We start from the raw sequence: 27,712 nt of genomic DNA on the forward strand, positions 1-27,712 counted from the left end.
CGCACACTTATTACTGTTTCTTTCTCTCTTCCTGAATTGGATGTGTCCCAGTAGAATAGCTTAACCTGCTGTTAATTACTGCTTTAGTCTACTTCAGAGGTTTGGGTTTTTTTACAATTAGGAACAATTTTTTTCCAATTTAGCCCCAGCACTTACATTCTGAGATTGTTGTAGTAAGAGGCAGATTTTCAAAGCCATACGCACGTAAATCCATGAGGATTTACGCATGTAGGGGGTTACGCGCGTAGGGAGTTTATGTGCGCCGGGCCTATTTTCAAAAGGCCCCGTGGCATGCCTAAAGCCCCTGGACGCGCATATATCCCGTGGCTTTTCTAAATGGGCAGGCAGGGGGGCAGGGCAGATGGCAGAGGTGTGGCTGGGTGGTCCAGGGGCCGTCCGGGAGGCATGGCTGAGGACTCCGGCCAGGGAATCGCACGCTGGCAGGCATAACTTCGAAAACAAAGGTACTTTTTTTTTTTTTTCGGCTGGGGGCGGGACATGTAGGGGAAGCTGGGGGGAATGGGGAAAGGCAGCTGGTATCTCTGAGGGCTCAGTGTGTGCAAGTTGCACTAGTGTGCACCCCCTTGCGTGCGCCGACCCCCTGATTTTATAACATGTGGTGCATGTTATAAAATCAGGCGTACATGCACAAATGTAGGCTGCGCGCGTAACTTTTAAAATCTGCCACATATAGTTTTATTTCCATGCAACCCAACTAAAAGAATTAGAATACCCCCTCTCATTAGCATTGTTATTAACAACAATTCTCTTGTACAGTCTGGTCATTTTCATCAAAACTCAGAATGTATACAGCACCTTGAAAAAAAACACATAAACCTGTTTTTATTACAATTTTAAAAAGGTTATGCATTTTTCTGAATATATGAATTTCTTATGATATTGCTAGGAAGCTTCTTTTTCAGATTTTATTGTTCTTTATTTTTCCCCAGAATTAATCAGGGTTTATTATGACAAGAACAAAAACAGAAAAAATTCAGTTGAAATAATGATTCATTATTTTACCAGGTAAGTATTGGAGTTTAATTTGATGGATAGAAGCTAGGACAACATTTATTTATTTTATTGAAAACATTTCTCTTCTGCCTATAATAACTTTGTTAAGCTAAGTGGATTACAGAATCAACATAAAACAATGTTAAGACAAACAACAATAAAATATATTAAAATTAATCAGAAAACTCTAGGGATGTGAATCATTTTTATAATGAATAGAAATATAGAACAATATTTCTTAATTCGTTATATATTGGGTAAAATGAGAAACAAACACTTTTTCACCCGAATTTTCGTGAAAATCGTTTTTTGGCTTAGTGCACACTAACATAAAAATGTTTATTTTTGTTATTTTTTGTTACTACAATTCCCTTCTAATCGGTCTTCCAGCTATCACCACCAAACCACTTCAAATGCTACAGAATTCGGCAGCAAGAATCCTAAACAATACCAGCAGAGGAGAACACATCACCCCCATTCTTATGTACTTACATTGGCTCCCTATTAAATTCAGAATTCAGTATAAAGTGCTAACCATGATCCACAAAACTATTCACTCTCTAACCTCACTCAAACTATCCTGCCCTCTTCAACATCACTCAGCCTCCAGACCAATCAGAACAACATACCTAGGTACCCTTCATGTTCCCCCCGCCAAGTCAGCTCTCAAGAAACGAGCCTTCTCAATTGCTGGACCCATACAATGGAACAATCTTCCCTCGGAACTCCGCACTGAACCTTGCCTGCGGACGTTCAAAAAAAAACTGAAGACCTGGCTCTTCTCAAGAGCATTTACTTAAAGTCCCTTACCTGACCCTACATTATAGTACTTAGGTTCGGACGTGTTTAACTGCTCGAAGTTTCCCTTACTCCTTATCATATATTCCATGTTTGATTCTCATGTTTACCTTTTTGCTATTCCACTTAATCCCCTCTTGTAATCCATGCTCAATTCTATTCTTGTTCATTTTTTGTTCAATTTTGTTCATATTAATTGCTGTAATTTCCAACTGTTGGTTCTCTGTAAACCGAAGCGATATGTACTTGTACATGATCTTCGGTATAAAAAAGTCTTCAAATAAATAAATAAATAAATTTGTGTTAGTGTGCACTAAACCTAAAAATGATTTTATACTAAAAGAAAATGCCACACGAACCCGAAAGTGCAAACGATCGGGCACCCAATGCACATCCCTAGAAAACACCAGTAAATAAGACTGCTTTAACATAATTTTGAAATATTTTAAAGTGTGATAAATCCTGTAATTCATCAGACAAATCATTCCAAAGAGTGACATCCTTGCCTAGTGGTTTGAGCAGTGGGCTATGACAGAGGAAAACCAAGGTTCAAATCCTGCTGTTGCTCATTGTGATGTTGGGCAAGTCACTTTGGCCTGGATTTTCTAAAATCACAGGCCTTTGAGAATCACGCAGTATCGGGGGGTGGGGGGCAAAGCAGGAGGAGGGCCTGCAACAGCCAGCAGTGATTGCACCACCGCGGTATTATCGCTGCCGGCTTTCGCAAACCAATAGCGCCACCATGAAAGGTGGTGCTATTGGGCACGTTACTGGTGACGATAAAGGTTCTTACCTTTTCGTCACTAACGATGTCTCCGCCACGTCTGCCTCGGTGCCACCCCGACTCCTCCCCTTCCAGTGCTGACGCCGCCCCAACTCCACCCCGATCTAGGTATCATGTGCGATCCCATTAGAAAATGACCCCCTTTGTTCTCTGTTGCCACAGGTACAAAATTACAGTGTCATTCATCAAAATGTGTTAATGCATGCAATAGTGATGGTACTGCATGGTGTGAATGCAAATTTTTTGAAGGGGAAAGGTTTGGGCAGGATTAATGAAAATGAGGGGCAATCTCACACAGCGTGATAGTGTAACGCACGTAATCACATGTTTTTAATGATGGAAATAACTACACCTCTTTTCCTGGCGTTAACCTGTGCGATATAACCAAAACGGCATTTTAGCTTTGGGGAGAGGGAGTGATGGAGAGAGAGGGCAAGAGAGAGAGAGAGAGAACCTCTGTGGAGGCCTTCACAGTATTTGACTATGTCGAGGTGAGGTTTTGATGGTTGTTTAGGGTTTTGGGGCCAGTTTGACATGCAGAGTGAGATGTACGAACAGCACAGTACACCTCAGTGAAGGTTTGACGTCATTTGGAATGAGGAACATCTCACAAAGATTAGATTTCTACAATCGTCTCTCACCCTAGCTTGATAGTACCCTGTTATCAAAATAAAACCTCAAACTGTGAACTTGATCAACAAAATTATCACCCCCAATTGAAATAGTAGGCATACCCTCTGGCCGAGATTTATGAGAAAACGAAAGGGCTTCGGACTTCTTTAAGTTCAATACTACAGCATTATACTGCAGACAATAAGCAGGTAGAAATCATAGCAAATGCAGCTTGAACATCAGTATTAACTTCAAAATACAGCTGAATGTTGTCAGAAAAAACTATAAAACAGGTATAGTTTGATTTGGTTCAGTCCATCTGTATCATTACCCATGAAAACCTTCTCCAGAATGGGTATGTCCCCAACATCTTCTTCAATAAACACTGAAGCAAAGAAATAATTTAATTTTTCTGCAATGGCCTTATCTTCTCTAAGTGCCCTTTTAACCCCTCGATCATTAACGGTCCAACAGACTCCCTCACAGGTTTTCTGCTTTGGATATATTTTAAAAGTTTTTACTGTGAGTTTTTTGCATCTATGGCCAACTTCTTTTAAAATTCTCTCTTAGCCTGTCTTATCAATGTCTTACATTTAACTTGCCAACACTTATGCTTTATCCTATTTTCTTCTGTTGGATCCTTCTTCCAATTTTTGAATGAAGATATTTTAGCTAAAATACCCTCTTTCACCTCACCTTTTCAACATGCCGGTAATCGTTTTGTTTTCCTTCCACCTTTCTTAATGCGTGGAATACATCTGGACTGTGCTTCTAGGATGGTATTTTGTAACAAGGTCCATGCCTCTTGTACACTTTTTACCTTTGTAGCTGCTCCTTTCAGTTTTTTTTCTATTTCTCTCATTTTATCAAAGTTTCCCTTTTGAAAGTTTAATGCAAGTGCCATGGACTTGCTTATTGTCCCCCTTCCAGTCAATAATTCAAATTTTATCATATTATGATCACTATTGCCAAGAGGCCCCACCACCATTACCTCTCTCACCAAATCCTATGCTCCACTGAGAATTGGATCTAAAATTGCTCCTTATCTTATAGGTTCCTGAACCAATTGTTCTATAAAACTGTCATTTATTCCATCCAGAAACTTTAGCTCTCTAGCATGTTCCGATGATACATTTACCCAGGCAATATTGGGGTAATTGAAATCTCCCATTATTACTGCACTACCAGTTTGGTTAGCTTCCTTAATTTCTCCTAGCATTTCACTGTCCGTCTCACCATCTTGGCCAGGTGGACAGTAGTATACTCCTATCACTATACTCTTCCCAACAGACAAGGGATTTCTACCCATAAAGATTCAATTTTATCCTGATGGATTCTATGCCATCCCGGTCATAAAGCACCACACCACCTCCCGGGTGCTCCTCTCTGGAAGCCAAAATTAGGCTCTTAGGTAAAAAGCTTAATCTAGAACCTCCAGAGTATTCTCTGATATGCTCCATGTTCCACGCGCAAGTCCCCAGAGGCAGGCAGAGGTCCGGAGTTTCAATGCATGGATGAGAAGATGGTGCAAGGAAGAGGGATTCAGTATTATATATAATTTATACCCTGGTATTGCAGTGTCCCATTGGTTATCCTTCTTCCTCCAAGTGTCTGATATGCCAATTAAGTCTATGTCATCATTTACTGCTATACATTCTAATTCTCCCATCTTACTTCTTAGACTTCTGGCATTAGCATACAAACATTTCAAAGTGTGTTTTTTGTTTGTATTTTCATTCTGCTTTTTAATTGATAGGGATAAGTTAGAGTTTTTAAGCTCAGGTGAGTTTTTAGTTACAGGCACTTGAACTACCTTTCTTAATTTTGGACCCTCACTGTTGGGATGCCCTAATTCTAATGCATCATTAGTATCCTTCAAAGATGCCTCCCTCCGAACCATGTGCTGCTGAGTAACTGTCGGCTTTCCCCTTTGTTCTAGTTTAAAAGCTGCTCTATCTCCTTTTTAAAGGTTAGCGCCAGCAGTCTGGTTCCACCCTAGTTAAGGTGGAACCCATCCCTTCGGAAGATACTCCCCCTTCCCCAAAAGGTTCCCCAGTTCCTAACAAAACTGAATCCCTCTTCCTTGCACCATCGTCTCATCCATGCATTGAAACTCCGGACCTCTGCCTGCCTCTGGGGACCTGCGTGTGGAACAGGGAGCATATCAGTGAATACTCCTCTGGAGGTTCTGGATTAAGATTTTACCTAAGAGCCTAAATTTGGCTTCCAGAACCTCCCTCCCACATTTCCCTATGTCGTTGGTGCCCACATGTACCATGACAGCCATCTCCTCCCCGGCACAGTCTAAATCCTATCTAGATAACACATGAGATCTGCCTCCTTCACACCAGTTAGGCATGTTACCAAATAACATAAAAAATATAGATAGGATTAAATAAAGAAAAGTGGAATTTCCTCCTGAATTGGCTCTTTTATAAAATTGAAGAGCTTAGGATTGTCGATCCCACATAATTGTCTGCACAAAAAGAGTTTTTTACATAAAGTATGAATTTATAGAAGATCAAGTTGTATGACCTGTAGACCAATTTTGTTTTTGTGAGTTTATATGACTGTGTGGGTCTCTGGAATACGTTTGTTGTTGGGGCTTTTGTGATTTGATTGGATCGTATTTTTACTTCAGACATGCACTGCAATGCGGAAGTCAAATCTCCCCCCAACTCCAATCCCACCTGATATAGAAGAACTATATCAGGACCACTGCAGATGTCTTGCAGAGATTTCCATTAGCTTATCCCTGTCTAGGGATAGGAGGTTCAGCTTGCTCTGGATTCTACTGTAGATGGTTTGATTAGTATTTTACCCTATAAATGGGTCTGAGGTCCAATTTGCACATCAAGACCACTAGAGGCCGCCGACAGAGAGTTCCTCTGGCTTCTCCCTAACCAGGGTTTATAAGTTCACTGTCTTCTAGATGGTTTGGTTAGTCTTTTGTCTTGCACAAAGTGTGAGATCTGAATATCACAGCATAATGACTATGGGAATTCTCCATAGTTTTCTCCAGAGTTTTTTCTGTCTTTAGGTCACTGTGATGATTTCCCCCTCTTGTAGTGATTTTGAGGCTCTCTCAAGGGAAAACCTTGTCTGACCAAGTGCACAGCTTCCAGAGGATGAGGGAGGAAGGGGATACCCACCCACTCAACCCACCCAACTATCCATCCAGATCAGCTAAATCAACCTTGCTGACCAATGGAATGACAGATGTCACAGCTAGATTACCCTCATTTCTCTCTCACCATGGTTGGAGATTTCATGCCACTATTGTTGGTGTCATGTGCTCCTCTTTTGGTGTTACAGGGGCCTTCATATCACTTTTGATGGCATGGCTTGCCTCTCACTTAGAGTGCTTTGGGGTATTCATACCACTGTTGGCGCTACTTTTACCCTCTAACAATGGTTTGGGATATTTATTTCCACTTTTGTTTCTGCTTCCCCATTTCATAGTATCTTGGGATGTTTCTACTGCTGTTGGTTCTGCTTTGCTGTTCTTTTAATGCCTTGGAGAGCTTTTCAGTCTTTATGTCTTTTGTTCCTCTTTTGGAGCAATTAGGTGTTACCACTGTTGGTGCTGCTTTGTTCCTCTCACAGTGCTTTTGGATATTGTTGCTTCTATTTGGGCTGTTATAACCTGTCACGGTGCCTTTGACTATTCATTCTATTCTTCACTGATTTCTTGGAGTGCTCTTTCCTCTGTTGTTGAAGTAGGTCTGCAAAATGAGTTGGGAAAGGCTCATTGTCTATGCGAGTAAAGAGATGAGAACATATGCTAGACTTTAAGGGTGGAAAACAGACTTCAAGAGCAAGAAATGATGAGTAGAGGACAGAAAAAAAAAACAGTTAGAGAAAACACATTGCAAATTTGAAAGGAAATGTAAAGTGATTTGCAATGTCTGATTAAGGTTTATATATGCATAAAATTCAGGTAGGAGTGATTTTTTCAGCTGTCCTACAATGTATTTCACATTGGAAGTAACTCATCCACTGGGGCTGTCACATTTCAGCATATTACATCTGATATGCAAACAGAATGACATAACTTGCTTTGATGAGGCATATTTGCAAACAGATTACATTTCTAAATTAACTTAAGTAAATTATATAGCTTTAAGGAACTACCATAAGTTTCAGAAGATTTTGAATTTTTGGCTATTTACCATATTTACCATGGCTTTTAGTGATAATTAAAATAGTATATACATAGTATGATCTTATCTGTGATTTTTGTTATTTTAATTAGGTATTAAAATGTATATTTTTTGTTTAGATTAATATAAGAATGTTGTTTTGTTAAGTTAATTTTCTTTTACTGTAAATCAATTTGATATTGAAATTGCAGTATGTTAGTATCACAAATACATTAAATTAAACTTAAAATTAAAGTCCAAAATATCATAAGTGGATATATTTTGATTTCCAAAAAATAATGCTTGCCTCAAAAACTTTCCTAAAAAAAAAATAGCCAAATTTGATTGGAAGAATGTGATATTGGAGAAATGTATTCTCCATTTCATAAAAGAAACATAGAATCACAGAACATGATGGCAAATAAAGACTATACACCTTGCCCAGCTACACCTTCTACTTAGGCTTATAATCTCTTTCAATTCTTCAGAGAAGTGCTTGCCCCATGCTTTATGACACTGTCCCTATCTCCACCACTTCCACTGAGTGACTGATTCATGCATCCACCAACCTCTCTGTTTAGTAATATTTCCTTAGATTACTCCTGTTTTTATCCTGTTTCCATGACCACTAATTCTGATGCCTGTTTCCATTGAAAAGACCTGCCCCCTGTGTATTTAATCCTTGGTTTTATTTTAGAGGGCAATTTTGAAGCAGCTTTCATTGGGCTAAGGTCTGTGGGTATTGTGTTGGAAGTTGACCCTTGACCCAAGGTGGGGTTGATGCTACCCACAGGGCAATCCCTTTGCATCCTCACCATCAGGAGGCAGTGCTGGCTGGGAGAAGGAGGCCCACTGGAGCTTCGCCAATACCAGCCTTCATTCCACACAGGTTGAGACCTTGGGTGCAAGGGCCAGCTGATCTTAGGTGGGCCTCCATCAGATGACTCCCAGTTGGAGAAGTGGTAGATAGCCAGGGACCCAAAGAGGTAACAGGAAGACTGCAGCAGGTCCGGACAAGGCAGGGATCCAGAGACCTAAGCACCAAAGAGGGCCAGGAACAAGAACATATGACACCTGGGTAGTAGTAGGCCAGAGCCTGAAGAGGCCAAGTCCAGGAAGATACCAGGGTAAAAATGGAGGGCAGGCTGGTGTCAGAGCAAGCAGAGAGTAAGGCGAGGAATGGAGGTCAAAAGAGCAAAGGTTGAAGACAGAGGTCAGTCCAAAGCGTAGTCAAAAACATAGCAAGGGTCAAAGCCAGAGGTCAGTCCTGAGCATGGTCCAAGGTGTAGCAAGGGTCAAAGCCAGAGGTCAGTCCAACAAGGCTAGGAAAGGACCAGAAACAAGTCAGGAACAGGAGCCAGGAACAAAGTCAGGAACAGGAACCAGGAACAAAGTGAGGAACAAGCAATGAGCACATGACAAGCGTGGAGACCTGTTGCCAAGGCAAGGAACTATTGGTGGGTCCTGCCTTAAATAGCAGGGCCTGATGATGTCATCATTCAGAGCTGCAGGTTGGATTCCTGCCGCGGCCCCTTTAAAAGATGGCAAGGTGCGCCTGTGCATGCCTAGAGGGCAGCAGGACACTGGATGACGGCGACTCCCGGCAGCACACTTAGGGAGACCCACCGGGAGCTGGGGAGGTCTGCATTAGAGCCAGAGATGGCTGAGGAGGCAATTGAGGCTCGGGAGAGTAGGCGGCTGCTCACAGCCGTGAGGGAAGACGGGCCAGGACCTGGAGCTAGGCGCCGGAGGTGAGTAGGCCCAGTTGCGGGCCTGCTGCGGATGGGGCACGCAACAGTGGGTACTTATTATCCAGACTTTAGCCTGAATTTTCAAAGCAGATCAGTCCGCTTTGAAAATCCACAGGCTCTTTGGGTACCTACAGAGGCATATATACACAAAGGGGTAGATTTTTAAACTTACACATGCATGTCCATGTGCACACGCTTCCAGGTACGCTCACATGGACCTGCTGATTTTATAACATGCATGCACCAGGGCGCATGTTATAATATCCAGGGGCCATGCACACATGCGCACTGGATTTTAAAATCTGCACATGTATGTGCGCATGGCAGGCACAAGGGGGGGAAATTATGCAATTTTCTCCCAGCGACGCATCCCGGTCTTCCCCAGTTCCCTCCCAGTTCATTCCAATTAAGGAGTGGACTGGGAGGGAACTTCCTTACCCTCTACCTAACCTCCCTTCCCCTTTCCCTCTCCTCTCTAACCCTATCCCTCTCCTATCTAACCCCCAATTTTGTTTTTACACTTTGCTCTTTAACAGGAGCAGTAGTAAGTACACGGCGCGCTTCCCCGGCACAGCGGCAAATGGCCACTGTACAGGCCGCCTCCAGCCCCGCCCCTCCACACCCCCTGGACTAACCCTCCCCGCCCTCCCCAGACCACCCCTTTATCTGGGCCTGGCACTTCGGCATGTAACTGGAGTTACGCACGTGGCCGGGCCCCTTTGAAAATGTCCACGGCACGAGCAAGGCCCGGCCACGCTCTTAATCCCCGTTTTTCATGCTCGCAACTTTTTGAAAATCCACCCGAAAGTGTAGATTTATGTGCAAACTTTTGAAAATTGAAAATATGCATATAAATCCTTTTTCCATCAAACTCCATTCCGTGAACCGGTAAAAATGCACATAAAATTGGGTTTCACACAGAATTTTACCTGCATAATTCCCAGTAAGATATTCAAAAGGTTATTTATGTGCATAAAAACAAGTTTTATGCACAAACATGCTTTTAAAAATCATGCCCCATATTTGAAAGCAATATTTTTACTTGCGTTCCAAACTGCTCAGCAGTGTTGTTACTTGACCTGGACAGGCAGATTCTGAGAGCATTCTACTACTACTACTGCTTAACATTTTTATAGTGCTACATGACAGACAAATCACACTATAAAGAAAAGAGAGCTTACAATCAAATAAGTCAATCATGCAGGGCAAGAGGCTTGGAGCATTTCATAAAGTAAGACAAAGGTTTAAAAAGAAAAAATAAAGTTATTTAATGAGGCTAAAAGCGAACAATCAGGCCTAAGATTTAAAAGCAGCCTCAAAATGTGGGTCTTTAAATTGGATTTAAAAACAGCAAGAGAGGGAGCGTGACGCACCAGTTCAGGAAGTCTATTAGAAGCCACGTGGTGCAGCCAAGTGGAAAGCAGGGAGTCTGGAATTGGCAGTAGAGGAGAAGGGCACAGATACGAATGACTTGTCCAATGAGCAGAGTGCACGAGGAGGGGTGTAGAGAGGGGTAAGGGAGGAGAGCTAGAGAGGTGCTGCAGAGTGAAAGCATTTGTAGGTGAGAAAGAAGAGCTTGAACTGTATGCGGGACCAGAGAGGGAACCAATGCAGTGATTTCATAAGAGGGGTTATGTTTGTGTAGGGACTTTGGTGAAAGATAAATTGTGCAGCTGAATTTAGGATAGATTGTACTGGGAGGAAACGAGAAAGTGGATAAGGGTTCTGGCAGTGTGTTCAGAAAGGAGGGGATGGACTTACAGCAGTGTATTGTTGTTGAGAAGTTAAATGGAGTTCCGTATGGGCTTATTTGATTCCTACTAAAATCCCTGTAATTTTTCATTGCTTTTCAGATAGGAAGTTTCACACACAAACACTCTCTCTTGATCTAGAACTAAACAAAACATCATTTGCTATCAATGTATTAACACAAGTTGTGTAGAATGTGGGGCTTATTTTTGCTATGTTATTGTATGATTTGGAGTTGGTTTTATACAATTATATGTAGTTTGTTAATAATTTAATAATTTTTATTTTATGGTCACTGGTTTTAATTGTGTACATTACCTACCACCTCTATGGAAGTAAGACGATATATGTTTGGATAAATAAATAAGGGGTAGATTTCAAAATGGAGCATGTGGGTGTACACATGAACGCCCAATTTTATAATATGTGCGTGCAGGCGTGCACATGTTATAAAATCCGGGGTCAGAGCGCACAAGGGAGTGCACAATTGTGCACCTTATGCGCACTGAGCCCACTCTGAGCCGCAATATTTTCTCCCATTCCCTTCCCCTACCTCCCCTGCTCTTTCCCCCCTACCTTTTTTTTTCTTCTTTTTTTTGTTTCTAAACTTACTTCAGCCCTGGGGCTGAAGTAAGTTGTGCGCGCCGGCCGACTTCTGGCGCGCGATCCCAACCCCAGTGGCAAATGGCCGCTGTGCCTGGAGCCTCTGTCCCCGCCCACGCCCCGGCCTTTTTTGCAAACCCCGGGACTTACACGCATCCCGGGGCTTTACACGCGTCGCCGGGCCTTTTTAAAATAGGCCCGGCGCGTGTAACCTTTTAAAAATCCGGCCCTAAGTAAATAAACGTAGACACATGAAAAACAGTACAAATGTTGCTTTCATTTACTGGGTGACTGTGTGCAGTACTTAAATACATGAAACACAGGATAGGGATACATTATAGTCATTAGAAAAATGAGAGAGAGAAGATGACAGTCCATTGTCCTTGAAAATGTTCTGCTTTGGAATGAAAGTTTGTGTGCAAAGTTTAATCCTGAATAGTTTGAGCAGCAGCTCTGGTCAATAGTTCAATATTGTCAATAATTCATGATCAGGGGGCTCTTAAACATTAATACTTAAGAATAAAAAAACAGATATCTCTATGTTGCTTTGGCTTTAAAATACTGAAACCAAATGGATGCTGAAACATAAGACAGATTGAATATTGCTTGCGGTGGAAAGGTATTCCTTATTATACATCATTTTAATCAATACAAACCTCATTAATGACTGAGATACTGTTACAGCGCTGGCAAAACAGTTAATTGTCCTCAAAATTGATCTGGGATTTAGTACATGAATGTTAATGCTCTTCAGGTTTGATGCACTATAGGGTTTCTCCATGCTTAGTACATTATACATCAAAGTGTCATAAGACAGTTACTAGAAGTACTAAAAGTTTACAATTACATTGAGCTTAATTTTGTACATAAGTGTAGCAGCACAATAATTAAGGAATTTGGGAGCAACCCATGAAAACTTTGGATACCTCAGATAACTTTTATAATCACTTTGAGGATGCCTCAAAAAGAAAAAAGAAAACTAGCCGACATATAACTTAATCAAATATTTTTTTTTCAAAATTGCCTTGAGCTTGAACTAAAACATGAAGACACCAATAGCAATACACGAATAAGCAGAGCATGTGCTGCATCGGGGGTCAGTTTCCAACCAGTGAGAACATTGCTCCCAATAACATAATTTAGAAGAAAATGATGTATTAACCAGGGCAAGTTTAAATAATTTGAAATTGGTTTTTAAAATAAAAATAGCAGCAGCAAGAACAGCACTGAAACATACCGCTTTAACACTATAATTAACTAAAATTGAAAATACAAAATTTCAAAGATGGCAAGAGCTGACTAATGAGCAACCTTTGAAAAAACTCAGAGGCACTTTCTGAATCACCATATTCTCTTCACTAGAATGTTTTCCCAGAAGCATTTTCCTTTTTAAAAAAAAAAAAATTGTGCTATAATCCAAACTCAAAAGCCATCGTATTCCAGATGTGAAGCAAATTCTAGTAGTTTATTCCAACATTTTAATCCAATAACATGATTTCAATTTCTCATTTGTCTTCTCTAATAAGGATAGATTAAAACTGTGTATATGTTTTAAATGAAAACCTCCACTTGTGCTTTAATAATTGTTACAGTACAAGTGGACCGTGTTAAATATTCCATTGATAATGAACGGCTCCAATTCTCCCTGGACATGTTATGCTTTCTCCCTTCTCACCTGCCAGTCATGCGGAGCAGTATAGACATTTCCTGCTACTGGTGATATTACTAGGTTCCTATAAATACTTACTTCATAATTTCTTTTGCAGCTTGAATTATCCAATGCTTAGCATGCTGAAAATAGAAGGAGAGAGATCAAATCACCTCAAGTAGATTGTTCAGAAGAATATCCTTCCAGTCACGTGCAATTATATGGAGAAGTCCCTTTGCATTCTGCCTCTGATGTATTTTAAGAGTCAGTCAGTGGGGTCAGCCCATTCTCATCCTGTTTTCAAGGTTTCTTTGATTTTGGAATCCATGATATCCATGCTTTGTTTTGCACCAGAATAATGGTAAACACATAGAAAAAAAAATATGTGTGCTGCCTTTTTTTATTGGACTAAGAAAATAATGGACCACATACCAGTTTTTTTAGCAAACCGAAGGGCAATAAATGCATGTATTATTGCTTCATTACTGCCATAGGGATAGGGCAATAAAGAGGTGGGTTTTTTTGTTTCAATTTGTTTACCTTTATGTCTGTGCATTCACGTGGACTAACATAGCAGCCATACTACTATAGCCATTTTTTTATTTTAAACTTATTTTGCATTTTATGTGATAAAACTGTCAGAATCCCTTACATATTTCCATATGGTAAGTGGAAAGAAATACATTCCTAAAGGTAACAGGCAGTAATACTCTTTCCCTTCCTCAAGCATAGCAAGATTATTCCAGAAAGTGTGCACTTACAAACATTAGTCTTATAAAGACATCATTATCTCCAGGCACATTCCGTGCTGCTTTACTTTTACCTAATTTTATTGTTTGCTTTCACTGTCTGAGACATTTGAAGTTGTAACCCTATTTTTAAAATAATGGTAAATGTGGACTTGCGAGTTATCTTTTGCACTTTTCGTTAACACACTCCAGCCATGCTTCATTTGGTGGGTTGTCTGAATCTTTTGTAGATTTTTATGATAACTGCCTTTTCATTAATTTAGTGATGCAAGACAAAAGTAACATAACCATGTCATTAAAGAGCAATTAATGTTTAATGTTCAACTTTTATAGTAGTGTAGATATTGAAAACTAATTTCCATATGTTACAGATTTTTTACAAAAAGTTTGATAAGTAAAGCAGAAAGTGAAAAAAGCATGAAGATTAACTGACTCATTTTGTTCTAGAACATTCTGTTCACCCAGGAGCTGTAGGGGATCCAATTATTAAATTCTTGCTAATAAAGATTTAATGGAAAACCACAAATAATTTATTTAGTTTAATTAATGGCACATTTATAATGCATTAATATTGCAAATAACTTATTTCTTATAATGTTTAATAGCATCAAATGAATCATATTCATAAAAAAATATTCTGCATTTAACAACTGAGTAAAAATTATTGGCTTGATTTAGAAAGCATTTCCCTACAAACACAAAATGCTAAAATCCTTGGTAAATTACAACTTGTAGAAAAGACTAAACCTTACAACTTCTAAAAATACCGTAGATTTCTTAGAGAATATTTATTTTGGATTGAAATCAGAATAATACATTTCTTCAATTTATCTATATTAATTGTTTTTTTTAATCAATTAAATATAATTGATTAAGTATTATGCAAGTTTATATCAATTGCTTCAGGTGACACAATACAATTATATGAACTTTTACAGTTTCAAAGTTATGGCAACAGATCGAGCAGTTGTAAGAAGCTTTCATAGATTTCACCACTACACAAATCCTACCAACTAACAAATCTTCTCTTCTGACCTTTAGAGCGCTATTAGGAGTTAGAGTCTCTTTTCTTACCACAGTCACAAACAGTGATTGAAGCTGGATCCAATCTCTCTCACTCTGTGCACAGAGCCTTGGCGCTGCTGGACAGGAACTCAGTGTTGGGTTTAGGGACTTCAGAGTCAGCTGTCTGTAGGCTGTTCATAGGAGACAAAGCAGAGAAGAAGCTTCTGTGAGAGCCTCTTCAGCTCAGTGATTCAGTGAAGGAATCTCCAGTCACCATCTGTTTTCAGGTCACAGGTGTGCAGGCAGAGATATTGTTCTATGGAAACCGATGTGATGTTTTCTTAACAAATGTCGGTATACAAAAAACTTTAAATAAATAAATAAATAAATAAATAAATATGATTACCAGTGATGGCAATGTTGGTCCCAATGGCATGTTTATTGGTTGCCTGGGCCCCTGGATAATGGTAGGTTCTGATAATGGGAAGGTGGAACTAATGGCAATGGCCCTGTTGTGCTGATAATGTCCCTCCCTTGCTCTCTTATTCCTGTGTTCCACTTACCTTGTAACAAGTGAACAGGAAAGAGCATATGAATATTGATGAGGACCAAACTCAGTTCTTGGCTAGGGAACTTTCTTTTTTTTGGAGAAGTGACAAGTTCATCTAGGAATAGGTGACTGCATAACCTTAGGAATGCTTAGAAATAAGCAGTGTCCAATCTATGTTGAGTTCTTATTTAACAAATAATAACAAAATGTCACACAATTATATGTTTTATTTCATTAAACACATGATTTCTCTTTACCCTTTTTGTCTTTTTATTTGTATTTTATTATCTTATATTGCTTTGTGGGAACTTCACGAGTACAGTTTGTAATTAGCGCAAACTGTGTTCTCTGCAAGTCCAGCTTTACTTTATTAATTTTTTCAATTTTTATCAAAATCTCACTTCATTTAATCTCAACTTCATCTTGTATTAAAAACCTTCAACCAGATCTCCAGATCCTATACTCATAGTCAAGGTCCCCTAGCAGGCGCCGGCCATCCAGTGCTCCCTCCATGTGACAGGGGCTGGCCAATGGCACGGATACCCTGTCACATGGTAAGGGCAAAGGGCCATTGGCGCCATTTTGATTAGTGGCAGCCGATGGCCTGGGAGTGGGAGATCACTCCTGGGACCCCCACTGGACCACCAGGTACCTGTAAACAGTTTGGGGGCGGGGGGTCGGGAGGGTGGGGGAAGCTAAGGGATTAGTTTTAAAGGGTCGGGGTGGGTTTGGGGGTTATTTTTGTGTGCTGGTTTTCCCACCCTCCCCCAAAACGATACAAGAACCCCCACAAACAATTTTGTGGGGTTTTCCTATTGTTTTGGGGGAGCCCCCGATTTCTGATGATTTTGAAAATATTGTACGATATTTTCAATTGTCCGAAGCCTGATTCACATCCCTAATATATAGCATAGCTTTCTGCTTCAATGGCAAGAGAGAAAGACTGACACTGCACTTTCAATGCATATCCAGCATAGCCCTCTGCTTCAACAGCAGGGGAGCAAGACTAAAACTTCACTTTCAATGCAAAGCCAGCATAGCTCTCTGCTTCAACGGCACAGGAGCAAGACTGATACTTCACTTTCAATGCATAGCCAGCATGGCTGTCTGCTTCAACGGCAGGGGGGAATGAAGAAACATTGATTTATATTCAGGCAATAACCAACAAGGACTGAATTACATAGTCTGGATAAACAGATAAGCATGGGTGTAGCTTGCTTATTGTGGTGGTTAATACCCCTAACTAATTAAGCTATTTCACTTAGATGCAGTTCCAACACTGATCTCTACATTAATGGCGGGGGTGGAAGGGAAATAGAATAAAAAAGGTTACTAAGAGCCAAGAGAAACAGATAAGTATGTGAGAGAAAAAAAGAAGTGTGAAGCTTGCTGGGCAGACAGGATGGGCCATTTTGTCTTCTGCCATCATTTCTATGTTTCTATGATTCCATGGGGCCTATGAATGCAAAAGGAAACAAGAGTTTTTAAAGAAGATTCAGATTTTGTTTTGAAATGGATTGCAATAGGGATGTGAATCGTTTTAGGACGATTAAAATTATCGTCCGATAATTTTAATATCGTCTTAAACCGTTATGGAACACAATACAATACAGATTCTAACGATTTATCGTTATAAATCGTTAGAATCGTGAGCCGGCACACTAAAACCCCCTAAAACCCACCCCCGACCCTTTAAATTAAATCCCCCACCCTCCCGAACCCCCCCCCAAATAACTTAAATAACCTGCGGGTCCAGCGGCGGTCCGGAACGGCAGCGGTCCGGAACGGGCTCCTGCTCCTGCATCTTGTCGTCTTCGGCCGGCGCCATTTTCCAAAATGGCGCCGAAAAATGGCGGCGGCCATAGACGAAAAAGATTGGACGGCAGGAGGTCCTTCCGGACCCCCGCTGGACTTTTGGCAAGTCTCGTGGGGGTCAGGAGGCCCCCCACAAGCTGGCCAAAAGTTCCTGGAGGTCCAGCGGGGGTCAGGGAGCGATTTCCCGCCGCGAATCGTTTTCGTACGGAAAATGGCGCCGGCAGGAGATCGACTGCAGGAGGTCGTTCAGCGAGGGTTCCGGCGCCTCGCTGAACGACCTCCTGCAGTCGATCTCCTGCCGGCGCCATTTTCCGTACGAAAACGATTCGCGGCGGGAAATCGCTCCCTGACCCCCGCTGGACCTCCAGGAACTTTTGGCCAGCTTGTGGGGGGCCTCCTGACCCCCACGAGACTTGCCAAAAGTCCAGTGGGGGTCCGGAAGGACCTCCTGCCGTCCAATCTTTTTCGTCTATGGCCGCCGCCATTTTTCGGCGCCATTTTGGAAAATGGCGCCGGCCGAAGACGACAAGATGCAGGAGCAGGAGCCCGTTCCGGACCGCTGCCGTTCCGGACCGCCGCTGGACCCGCAGGTTATTTAAGTTATTTGGGGGGGGGGTTCGGGAGGGTGGGGGATTTAATTTAAAGGGTCGGGGGTGGGTTTTAGGGGGTTTTAATGTGCCGGTTTTTCGATTTTTCGATTTTTTAACGATTTTTCACGATTTTTCACGATATTTTACCCCCCCAAACGGCAACAATACGATTCCCTCCCCCTCCCAGCCGAAATCGATCGTTAAGACGATCGAGGACACGATTCACATCCCTAGATTGCAATGCTAAATAAATGCTCACTTGATTTAATGCTACGTATCATTGAACGTACAGCAACATCTATTGGACATTTACGCAACAAAATTCTGGAAATGAAGACACAATTACAAATGTTAACTAATACATAGGTGTATGAAGCTTTGTGTAAACAGATTGAGTTGATTATAGTTCAGTTTAGATCTCAAGATACAAAATTTCTGAAGAGATAAACAGGATTATAAATCAGAACGTATTTATTTTTGGCATGAAAAGAATGTGGGAACTAAACGTCCTCATGTTACCTTTCAAGATTCCTCTGAGATTCTCCTACAATGAGTGATGATGAGAGAAGTGGAGCACAGGGACAGGCTGCATTACTGGGATCATCGTCACAGACCCTAAATTTTTTAGGGCATTTTCGAGACAACAGGAATCACACGGGAAAAAAATGTTATCGGACACGCTCCAGCGAATGGGATGGACCAAGGACTCGGTCAACAGATTGGGATGGACCGATAGCAAAAGCACAATTTCGAAGTCAAACAACGGTAGTAAACTTATCTGACATCACATTGACTGAAGAAACAATTAGGGCTCTGAATAAAGGATTATCTTATGTTCTGAAAATCTGTATAACTCTTTTCAAACTAGGATTGATTTATTTTGTTTTTTTTCGGTTCCTTCAAATTAAATTATATTTTGGTGATAGGCTGGGGAATGATCAATCCATTATTGTTCTAAAGTCTCATTGGATACCCCCTGTGGACCCTGTGATTGCGACATTTATGCAGTTAGTTCTGCGAGATCTAGATACATTAGAGCATGCTCAAGATTTAAAATGGATATTTTCATCACAAGAACGGGCCAAGGCAAAACAACAGGCTGTCAAAAAATTGTCAGATAATTGTGATGTAGTAGTTAAATCTGCTAATAAGGGTGGGGCCCATCATGGTACAGAATAGGAGGGATTATGTTCAAGAAATCTATCATCAATTGAAGGATACAACATATCATCAGTTACTACCAGTGGACCCGACCCCAAAATTATAGAACCGGATTGGAGAGATTATTGATTTGAGTACAAAAGAGGGTTTTCTCTCAAATAGGGAGATACAGGCATTGAAGATAGAACATTTTGTGTGTCTGGTCCTATATACTTTACCTAAAATCCATAAAAATCTTACATTCCCTCCAGGGCATCCAATTGTAGCCAGCAGAAGATCGATTTTGGAACCATTATCAAATTTTCTGGATTACTTTTTAAAACCTTTTGTGCAACACGCCGCTAAATTCTTACAAGATAGAAGGGACTGTAATAGCACCACTGTACAAGGTGGAAGGGACTGTAATAGCACTACTCAGATGTTGGTGCTATTACAGTCCCTTCCACCTATGCCAAAATATTGTATTCTGGCAACATTAGATGTTGAAGCGCTGTGTACAAACATCTCCCAAGTGGAAGATTTTGAATTAATGGAAAATGTTTTGGAAACATGTGAACGCCCACATAAGTGCCCACGTCTTTTTTGTTATCTCTATTAGAGTTGGTGCTATTTCATAATTTTTTCATTTTTGAGGGTTGTTATTATCTGCAAATTCAGGGGGTTGAGATGGGGGCAACAGTAGCCACAGATATAGCTAACCTCTTTGTGGCCCATTTTGAGGAAAAAGTGCTGTATCTTTCATCGTGGTTTAACAACATACACATTTGGTGGCATTATATAGATGTCATTTTTATCTGGTTAGGATCCTGTGAAGAGTTACAGAATTTTATATCATGGATCAATATAATCAAAGCGCCCATTTAAAATGTACTTTGCGATATCACCCATACGCTTTAGCATTTCCTGATATAACCATTGTCAGAGACGGGGAAGGGCTGTTAACAACATTATACCGAAAAAATACGGACCGTCACCAATTTTTACAGTACTCTAGCTTCATCCAAGGAAATTAAAAGATATCTTACCTATTAGCCAATTTTTATGTTTAAGGAGGATATGCTCTACGATGTCCGAGTTCAAGATACAATCAGAAATAATGTTGTCTCGATTTTTGGAGAGAGGATATCCGCGGTCTGTTGTAAAAAAACCTTACAAGAAAACATTATTTGCTAACAGAGCTCTCCTTTTGGGATATAAAGCTGAACGGGGAAATGAGGGGTTAATGTGTTTTACACAACAGTAATCAGGTTAGAGAGATAATTGGGATTTTACAAAGACATTGGGCTATGCTGTCTTTAGATGAAAGATTGGGTATGCCTCCACATTTTCCTATTGCCAGAAATTGCAATCTCTGTGATAAAATTGTGAGAGCTTGCTTAAGATCTGAGCCTCAAGAAAGCTCTGAGGAGCAAATCAAAGAGAATTCCCCTTGTGGCACATGTGTACGTTAGCATTGGTCAGGTCTGAATGTCAGTACCAGGGTTCGAAATGAAAAAGTTTTTTGAATAGGTCTAAGAACTGTAATTCTAAATGTGTTATTTATGTTCTCCAATGCCGATGTAATTTAATTTATGTGGGCTGAACAAAGAGAAAAATCCAGATTTGTCTGTTAGAACATAAGAGTTGCATTAAGACATTCAAGTTGATAGCTCCTGTTGTATCTCATTGCGTGGAAAAGAGTCATCAATCTAAAGAATTCAAATGGACTATTTTGGAGTCAATATTCATTTCAGAGAGAGGAGGAGATGTTCAACCAGTGCTTAACCACTGTGAGCAATTTTGGATATTTGAATTGAAATCGGTGCAACCTGAGGGATTGAATGAAATGATTAATTCGTATTCCCTAATCTGAAAGTGACATTTTTTCAACCTATGGGTATAAAGAGTGGTGGTAGACACCATGTTTTGTTAAAGGTCTTATGAAGAGATTGTGTAAATGCAACTTGTCTTTTTGGGGAGCGGAGCGATGAATTAAAAAGATGAGAGAAGTTATCACATCATAGAGAAGTCCCCTGATGTAGATTAAACATCAAAATGTGGATCCATGTCGGGGCAGCGATTAATTGAAACATTGAAGCTAAGTTTGGGTTTTTTTGCTCTCTTTGATGAAATAAGATGCTAATAATACGACTCCTGCTAGGGGACCTTGACTATAAGTATAGGATCCGGAGATCCGGTTGAAGGTTTTTAATACAAGATGAAGTTGAGATTAAATAAAGTGAATGTTTCAATCCTGTTTATAGACTGTACTTATTGCTAGCTTGTTATTTATATCCGTACATAAAACCCTATTGTTTTCCTGGCCCCTCCTCCCGCTCCACTCCCCTGCCCTAATTATATTATCAGTTATTACTTAAAGCCCTGTTGGCTGAATTTCTTGTTATCTGGAAACCGATGTGATGTATTATACGAATGTCGGTATATAAAAAAACATCAAATAAATAAATAAATACATTTTGATAAAAATTGAAAAAATAGTAAAGTAAAGCTGGATTTCCAGAGAACACAGTTTGCGTTAATTACAAACTGTACTCATGAAGGTCCCACAAAGAAATATAATATAAGATAATAAAATAGAAATAAAAAATACAAAAAACAAAAAGGGTAAAGAGAAATCATATGTTTCAGATTATGATTACTGATTGTTTGGGCTTACAGTTTATGATCTTGAGTTCTTATTTAAGACAGATCAGAAGGTAAACAGTTTCATGAAACTAGGTTTCTAATGTTGTTTTTCTGTAATGTCTGTATTTTCCAAGTCTTAAGATGTAATTGAAATGCCAAGGTCCTTGCTGCAGTCTTCCATATTAGTTTGGCTCAGACAAAATGACTCATGTCCTAAGTCAGATTTGTGACCTACTGTAAGTGTATATTGTACCTACAAATTTCTGTGATATATAACTGGAGTGGTAGCTGAGAAGAAACAGGAGAGCAAAAATAAGTCTATATTCAGTTCATAAAAGATACCCTCAGTCAGATCCCATCATTAATTCATTTATTTTAATTAATTTTTAAACACCTAATTAGATTAATGCTCCAAGGGTGGCATAATTTAAAATTTCCTTTCCAGGAATCACAATAAACTAATAAAAAAAACTCTATAAACACACAAATAGTAATTTACTCTAGGGATGTGCTATCGTTCAGGATGAATTAGGCAATTTCAACGAAATTGCTAAAACCCGAACGGATTTTTCCCACAATTTTGGGAAAAATTTGTTTTCAGTTTAGTGCGCACTAACTCTGGGTCTGTCTGAAGTCAGCAAAATGTATCACTCCTATGGAAAGAGGCTACCGAAAGTAAGAAGGAAATCATAAAATATTTACCAATAATAATCATTACAGGACAGCAATTGGGAAACTTTTCTGTATTGCAACAGTATCCAGACCCAACATAGCCAATGCTGTGAGGCTATTTAGCAGAAGACTGACTAATGCAACTCAGGAGATCTGGACAGCAGTAAAAAGGTTGGGAAGTTACCTGAAAGGGACAATGAACTTAAATCTGAAGTTACCAGTCACTGAGAATTCAGATCTGACTAGTTATTAGGAATGTGAAAATCGTTTTTCCCGAATTAGAAAATTTCAGTGAAATTTCTTAATTCGTAATGGTTTGGAAGAACCGAAAAACAATTGATTTTTTTCCGAAATTTCGGAAAAAATTCATTTTCGGTTTAGTGCGCACTAACAGGGTTTAGTGTGTGCTAACTTCCATTAGTGCACGCTAACTTCCAATAGTGTGCACTAACGTGGCAGAGTTAGTGTGCACTAACTCCCTGTTAGCGTGCATTAAACTAAAAATCAGGGCCCCGAAAAAAAAAAATGCAGGAAAAACAAAACTCCCCTGGGGGAGTCCCGAAACGAAGTCCGACATGAAATTCAATCCCGAAGCACATCTCTATTAGCTATGGGGATCCAGATTGGGGAAGAGACAGGACAGAGAGAAAATCAACAACAGGAAATGTTTTCCTTCAGAAGGGTGCAGCTATCATGTGGTCAAGCAAGAAGCAGACAGTTGTGGCTTATAGAAACATAGAAACATAGAAACATAGAAATGACGGCAGAAGAAGACCAAATGGCCCATCCAGTCTGCCCAGCAAGCTTCACACATTTTTTTCTCTCATACTTATCTGTTTCTCTTAGCTCTTGGTTCTGTTTCCCTTCCACCCCCACCTTTAATGTAGAGAGCAGTGATGGAGCTGCATCCAAGTGAAATATCTAGCTTGATTAGTTAGGGATAGTAGCCGCCGCAATAAGCAAGCTACACCCATGCTTATTTGTTTTACCCAGACTATGTTATACAGCCCTTATTGGTTGTTTTTCTTCTCCCATGATGTTGAAGCAGAGAGCCATGCTGGATATGCATCGAAAGTGAAGTATCAGGCACATTTGGTTTGGGGTAGTAACCGCCGTAACAAGCCAGCTACTCCCCGCTTTGTGAGTGTGAACCCTCATTTCTTCTCCCCTGCCGTTGAAGCAGAGAGCTCTGCTGGATGTGTGAAGTATCAGTTTTTCTTCTCCCCTGCCGTTGAAGCAGAGAACTATGCTGTATATACATTGAAAGTGAAATATCAGGCTTATTTGATTTGGGGTAGTAACCGCCGTAACAAGCCAGCTACTCCCCTCTTTGTGAGTGTGAATCCTTTTTACCACATTTCCTCTTGCTGTTGAAGCTTAGAGCGATGTTGGAGTCACAGTAAGCATGTGTATGTTTATTTAATAAGGGTATTGTCTCCAGGCAGTAGCCATCATTCTGGTGAGTCACCCACTCTTCATTGGCAGCCTCTTGACTTTATGGATCCACAGTGTTTATCCCACGCCCCTTTGAAGTCCTTCACAGTTCTGGTCTTCACCACATCCTCCGGAAGGGCATTCCAGGCATCCACCACCCTCTCCGTGAAGAAATACTTCCTGACATTGGTTCTGAATCTTCCTCCCTGGAGCTTCAAATCGTGACCCCTGGTTCTGCTGATTTTTTTCCTATGGAAAAGGTTTGTCGTTGTCTTTGGATCATTAACACCTTTCAAGTATCTGAAAGTCTGTATCATATCACCTCTGCTCCTCTCCTCCAGGGTGTACATATTTAGATTCTTCAATCTCTCCTCGTACGTCATTCGATGAAGATCCTCCACCTTCCTGGTCGCCCTTCTCTGTACCGCCTCCATCTTGTCTTTGTCCTTTTGAAGATACGGTCTCCAGAACTGAACACAGTACTCCAGGTGAGGCCTCACCAAGGACCTGTATAAGGGAATAATCACTTCCCTTTTCTTACTCGATATTCCTCTCTCTATGCTTTGTCTTCTACAGGGGAATACTGTGCTGCTTAGCATGCTGCAGAGAGCTTGCATGGTTGTATAAGTTATTCTCAGACTTTGGAATTACTCAACCAATGCCAATACAGTTTTCTGAAGACAACCAAGAGTGTATCAAAATGACGGCCATAAAAGAAATCAGGCCAAACACGAAACTCGTGGACATAAAAGTACAGTGCATGAGGGACATGTGTGAAAAGGAACTGGTTAAGCTGCAGTACTGCTCTGCAGAGACCATGATGACAGATATATTAATAAAGCCTTTTCCCAGAAATCGTTTCTTGGCCCTGCATAATAATTTGGGGCTAGAGTAATAATGGACAGCAAATGTGTAGTGTTGCTGAGAAGGGGAATTTTGGGAACATCAATTCCTTAGAGTATAAAATGGGAGGGACATTTCTTACGATGTTACTGTGCATTGAAAAAATACATAATTATGGAAAATAAGATAATGTTAAACTGTTTCCCTCCTTCTCTCTTTAGCAATTACTGCTTGTGATTGGACAAGAGGGTTGAACTGATGTCATAAGATGCACCTTGTTTTTTTCTCTCTCTTCCTGCTGTCAGTTTTTCACCTTCTGATCTTTCCTGCAACTGTGCTGCAGCTACTAATGAGAGTAAGCATGCTTATTTTGAATTTATTGTTTATTTATTTAACAGCTTTTCTCTGCCGACATTAAAGTACACATCATATCGGTTTACATAATAACAAAAAGGTGGAAAGTACAAATAACAGGGGGAGGGGACGGGGAGAACTAAGAAACTGGGGAGACCCCAACAATTAGAGAGAAGGAGCGAAGCCAGAGGAACGGTAACACATGGTTAAAAATGGTGCAAGTGTACAAAATATACAAAAGAGGTGCAAGAGTACAGAATATAAATGATACCAAATAAATACTGGACTGTTTTTTGGAACTTATTATGTGGCATGGGCATTCTTTCTGCTGGGCTATGCACTTTGAATACTGAGGTTAAACTACAGCTTCCAACAGATACATGCACAAATCCATTTTTTCCTTATGAACAGACCCCATGAATTATATTCTTGACTGATGGGGAAGTGGATCTTTGTATATAGGCATTTTATTAATATATAGGGTCTGCGACAGTCAATTTTCCTCTCTATCATCCTCACTGGATTTATTTCCTTCCCAAAGCTGTTGGTTTTAGATGATTTAAATATACTGTGCATGTGGCTATCTTGGCATCCAATCTTACTTTAAAGCACTTCTATGATTGATTTTGCCAGAATATGAGGGACCCTAGTCATTCAGCAATTGATACACTAGATTTGATCTTTCTTCCTGTTCAATGTCCAGGGTTGATGGTCAATAATGTGGAGGTTATGCTAATGTTAATTTTTATTGAATCCATCAATATCAATACATTATAAAGAAGCCAAATGACAGCTCATGACTCATTACAAAGTAAGGATTAATCAGATGACAAAAAGCAATGATTAAAATGAAGAAATCAATATACTAGGCAAGATTCTTAAAATCCAGTAAATAAATTGTACCAGATAACATTAAGCAAATAAGCATAACTCCTCTCCAATAAATAGCAAATGAGAACAATCCATATGGTCCCTGAGTCTACAGGAGCAAACACCAATGAAGATTAGATGCATTTACAGATTTATTTATTTATTTATCTATTTGCATTTGATTGCACACTCAGCCTTTCAGTACAGTACCGAGAGAGTTACAGTAGATATTTTCACGAAAATGGTGAGCTATATCACAGTTACAATTAAAAATTTTACAATTATCACTTTACACTTACAATTATCTCCTATCCCAACCTTTCCCATGAATTCAATTCTCACCCCTTATCCCTCCCTCCTTTCATCAACCACTTTTAAGAAAACTAAGCACGCTCTGGTATACATCTCACATGTGCCCCTTACATAAAATGTTATTAACTCCATTGTGAACCTTTTCCAAACTAATTGAAACTAACAGTTCACTGATGGCTTGATTTAAGACTTCCAGTTGCATACACAATTTTGTAGGGATGTGCAGAAGGAAAAAAATTGTTTTGATTTGTTTTTCATTTCGCTGGGACCCAAATGCATTTCATTAGTTTCATAGGGGGAAAAACCAATTCGTTTATTAGTTTTATTCGTTTTTCGTTTGACATTAAGGTCAATGGGGGAAGTATTTGCAACCTATTTTTGGCTGCAGAATTGGGGTTTTCTTATCAATTCTGATGAAACTTCTGGGGAGCAATCATCAGAATAAGAAAAGAGCTCCAAGGTACTTAGATTGTGGCAAAGTGGCACCAAAGTGGCATGAATAGCCTAAGGCACTGTAAAGGGGCAAAGGGGTACCAGGAGTGGCAAGAGTGCTTTAACAGAGGTGCAAAGCAGCAGTGAGAGTGTCAAAAACACACCACAGCTTCAAAAGAGAGCACACATAACAGTTGCATGAACCCTCAAAGGCAGCACGACAGGCAAAGTGGCAAGACGAGTGGCATCAACATTTTACAGCACAATGAAGGGGGAGCAAAGCAAGAAGAAAGAATGTCAGAAAAAACCACAAGGTGCCGATAAAGGGACAAAAAAGAAGAAAGACTAGCACCAATACACTGAGGAACAATGAAAGTGGCAAGAACACCACAAAGAGTTAAGTGAGTCATCTGGTATATGGCAGCAAGGCAGAGTGGCAGAAAGTTGATAGGGGCAAGACAGGCTGGCTGAGTGGAAATAGTCTGGTCCCTGTGGTTTTGATAGGGGCAAGACAGGCTGGTAAAGCTGAGGTAGTCAGGTCCCTGTGGCTTTGATAGGGAAAAGACAGGCTGGCGCCGGGGAGAGTTCCCTTTCCTTTGCCCAGGAAAGGGCTTCCTAGAATGGGTTTGCCCCTAGAGTGGGGTGTTACCGATGGCATCTAGTGAGCTCTCGCTGGTCTTTTAAAATCTGGTGGATGTAGCAGATATACAAATGAGAATTTTGAGGGCCAAGGCAGAGGAGGTTTCCATGTGAACAGTGGTTCAACATGGGTCAGCGGGTGTTAAGAGATAGGCTGGCTACACCCGGGGAAAGTTCCCTTTCCTTTGCGCAGGAAAGAGCTCCCTAGAATGGGTTGGCCCCTAGAGTGGAACACGAGCCTTCAAAGTGTGGCGAGTCAATGTGGAGGAGGCCAAAATTTGTTTTAGTTAAGGTAAAGTAAGAAAATACATTCATATGTGCATTGATGTGAATTGTATTGTAGCTAGCTATGATTATTTAGGAGCCTTGTAATGGAATTTCATTATTATTTTGCCTGTATAATGGTACAAATTGTTAGGATTTAAGCATGTGCAAACAGATCATGACTTCTTGAGCAAGACGGAGGAAGTTCTCTGCTCTGCCCTGAAACTAAAAGAAAATTGTTTGTTTTAATTAAGAATCCATGCTGTGAAGAATTAGTAGTTTGAATTGCCAGAGAC

The 27,712-nt window shown here is 40.3% G+C and overlaps 1 long non-coding RNA gene across 1 annotated transcript in view; it reads right to left on the reverse strand.

Moving 5' to 3' along the window:
- Positions 1–6,601: 6,601 nt before the first annotated feature.
- The window catches only part of LOC115100459, an 86,081-nt gene continuing 64,970 nt past the window's right edge, over positions 6,602–27,712 (reverse strand). The window contains exons 2-4 of the long non-coding RNA XR_003859074.1: positions 14,925–15,046; positions 13,201–13,244; positions 6,602–6,933 (exon numbers count right to left, since the gene is read on the reverse strand). This is a non-coding gene — a long non-coding RNA (uncharacterized LOC115100459). The remainder of the gene's footprint in view (positions 6,934–13,200; positions 13,245–14,924; positions 15,047–27,712) is intronic.

This window comes from Rhinatrema bivittatum, chromosome 10 (genome assembly GCF_901001135.1).
Source record: "Rhinatrema bivittatum chromosome 10, aRhiBiv1.1, whole genome shotgun sequence".
NCBI classification, from domain to species: domain Eukaryota; kingdom Metazoa; phylum Chordata; class Amphibia; order Gymnophiona; family Rhinatrematidae; genus Rhinatrema; species Rhinatrema bivittatum.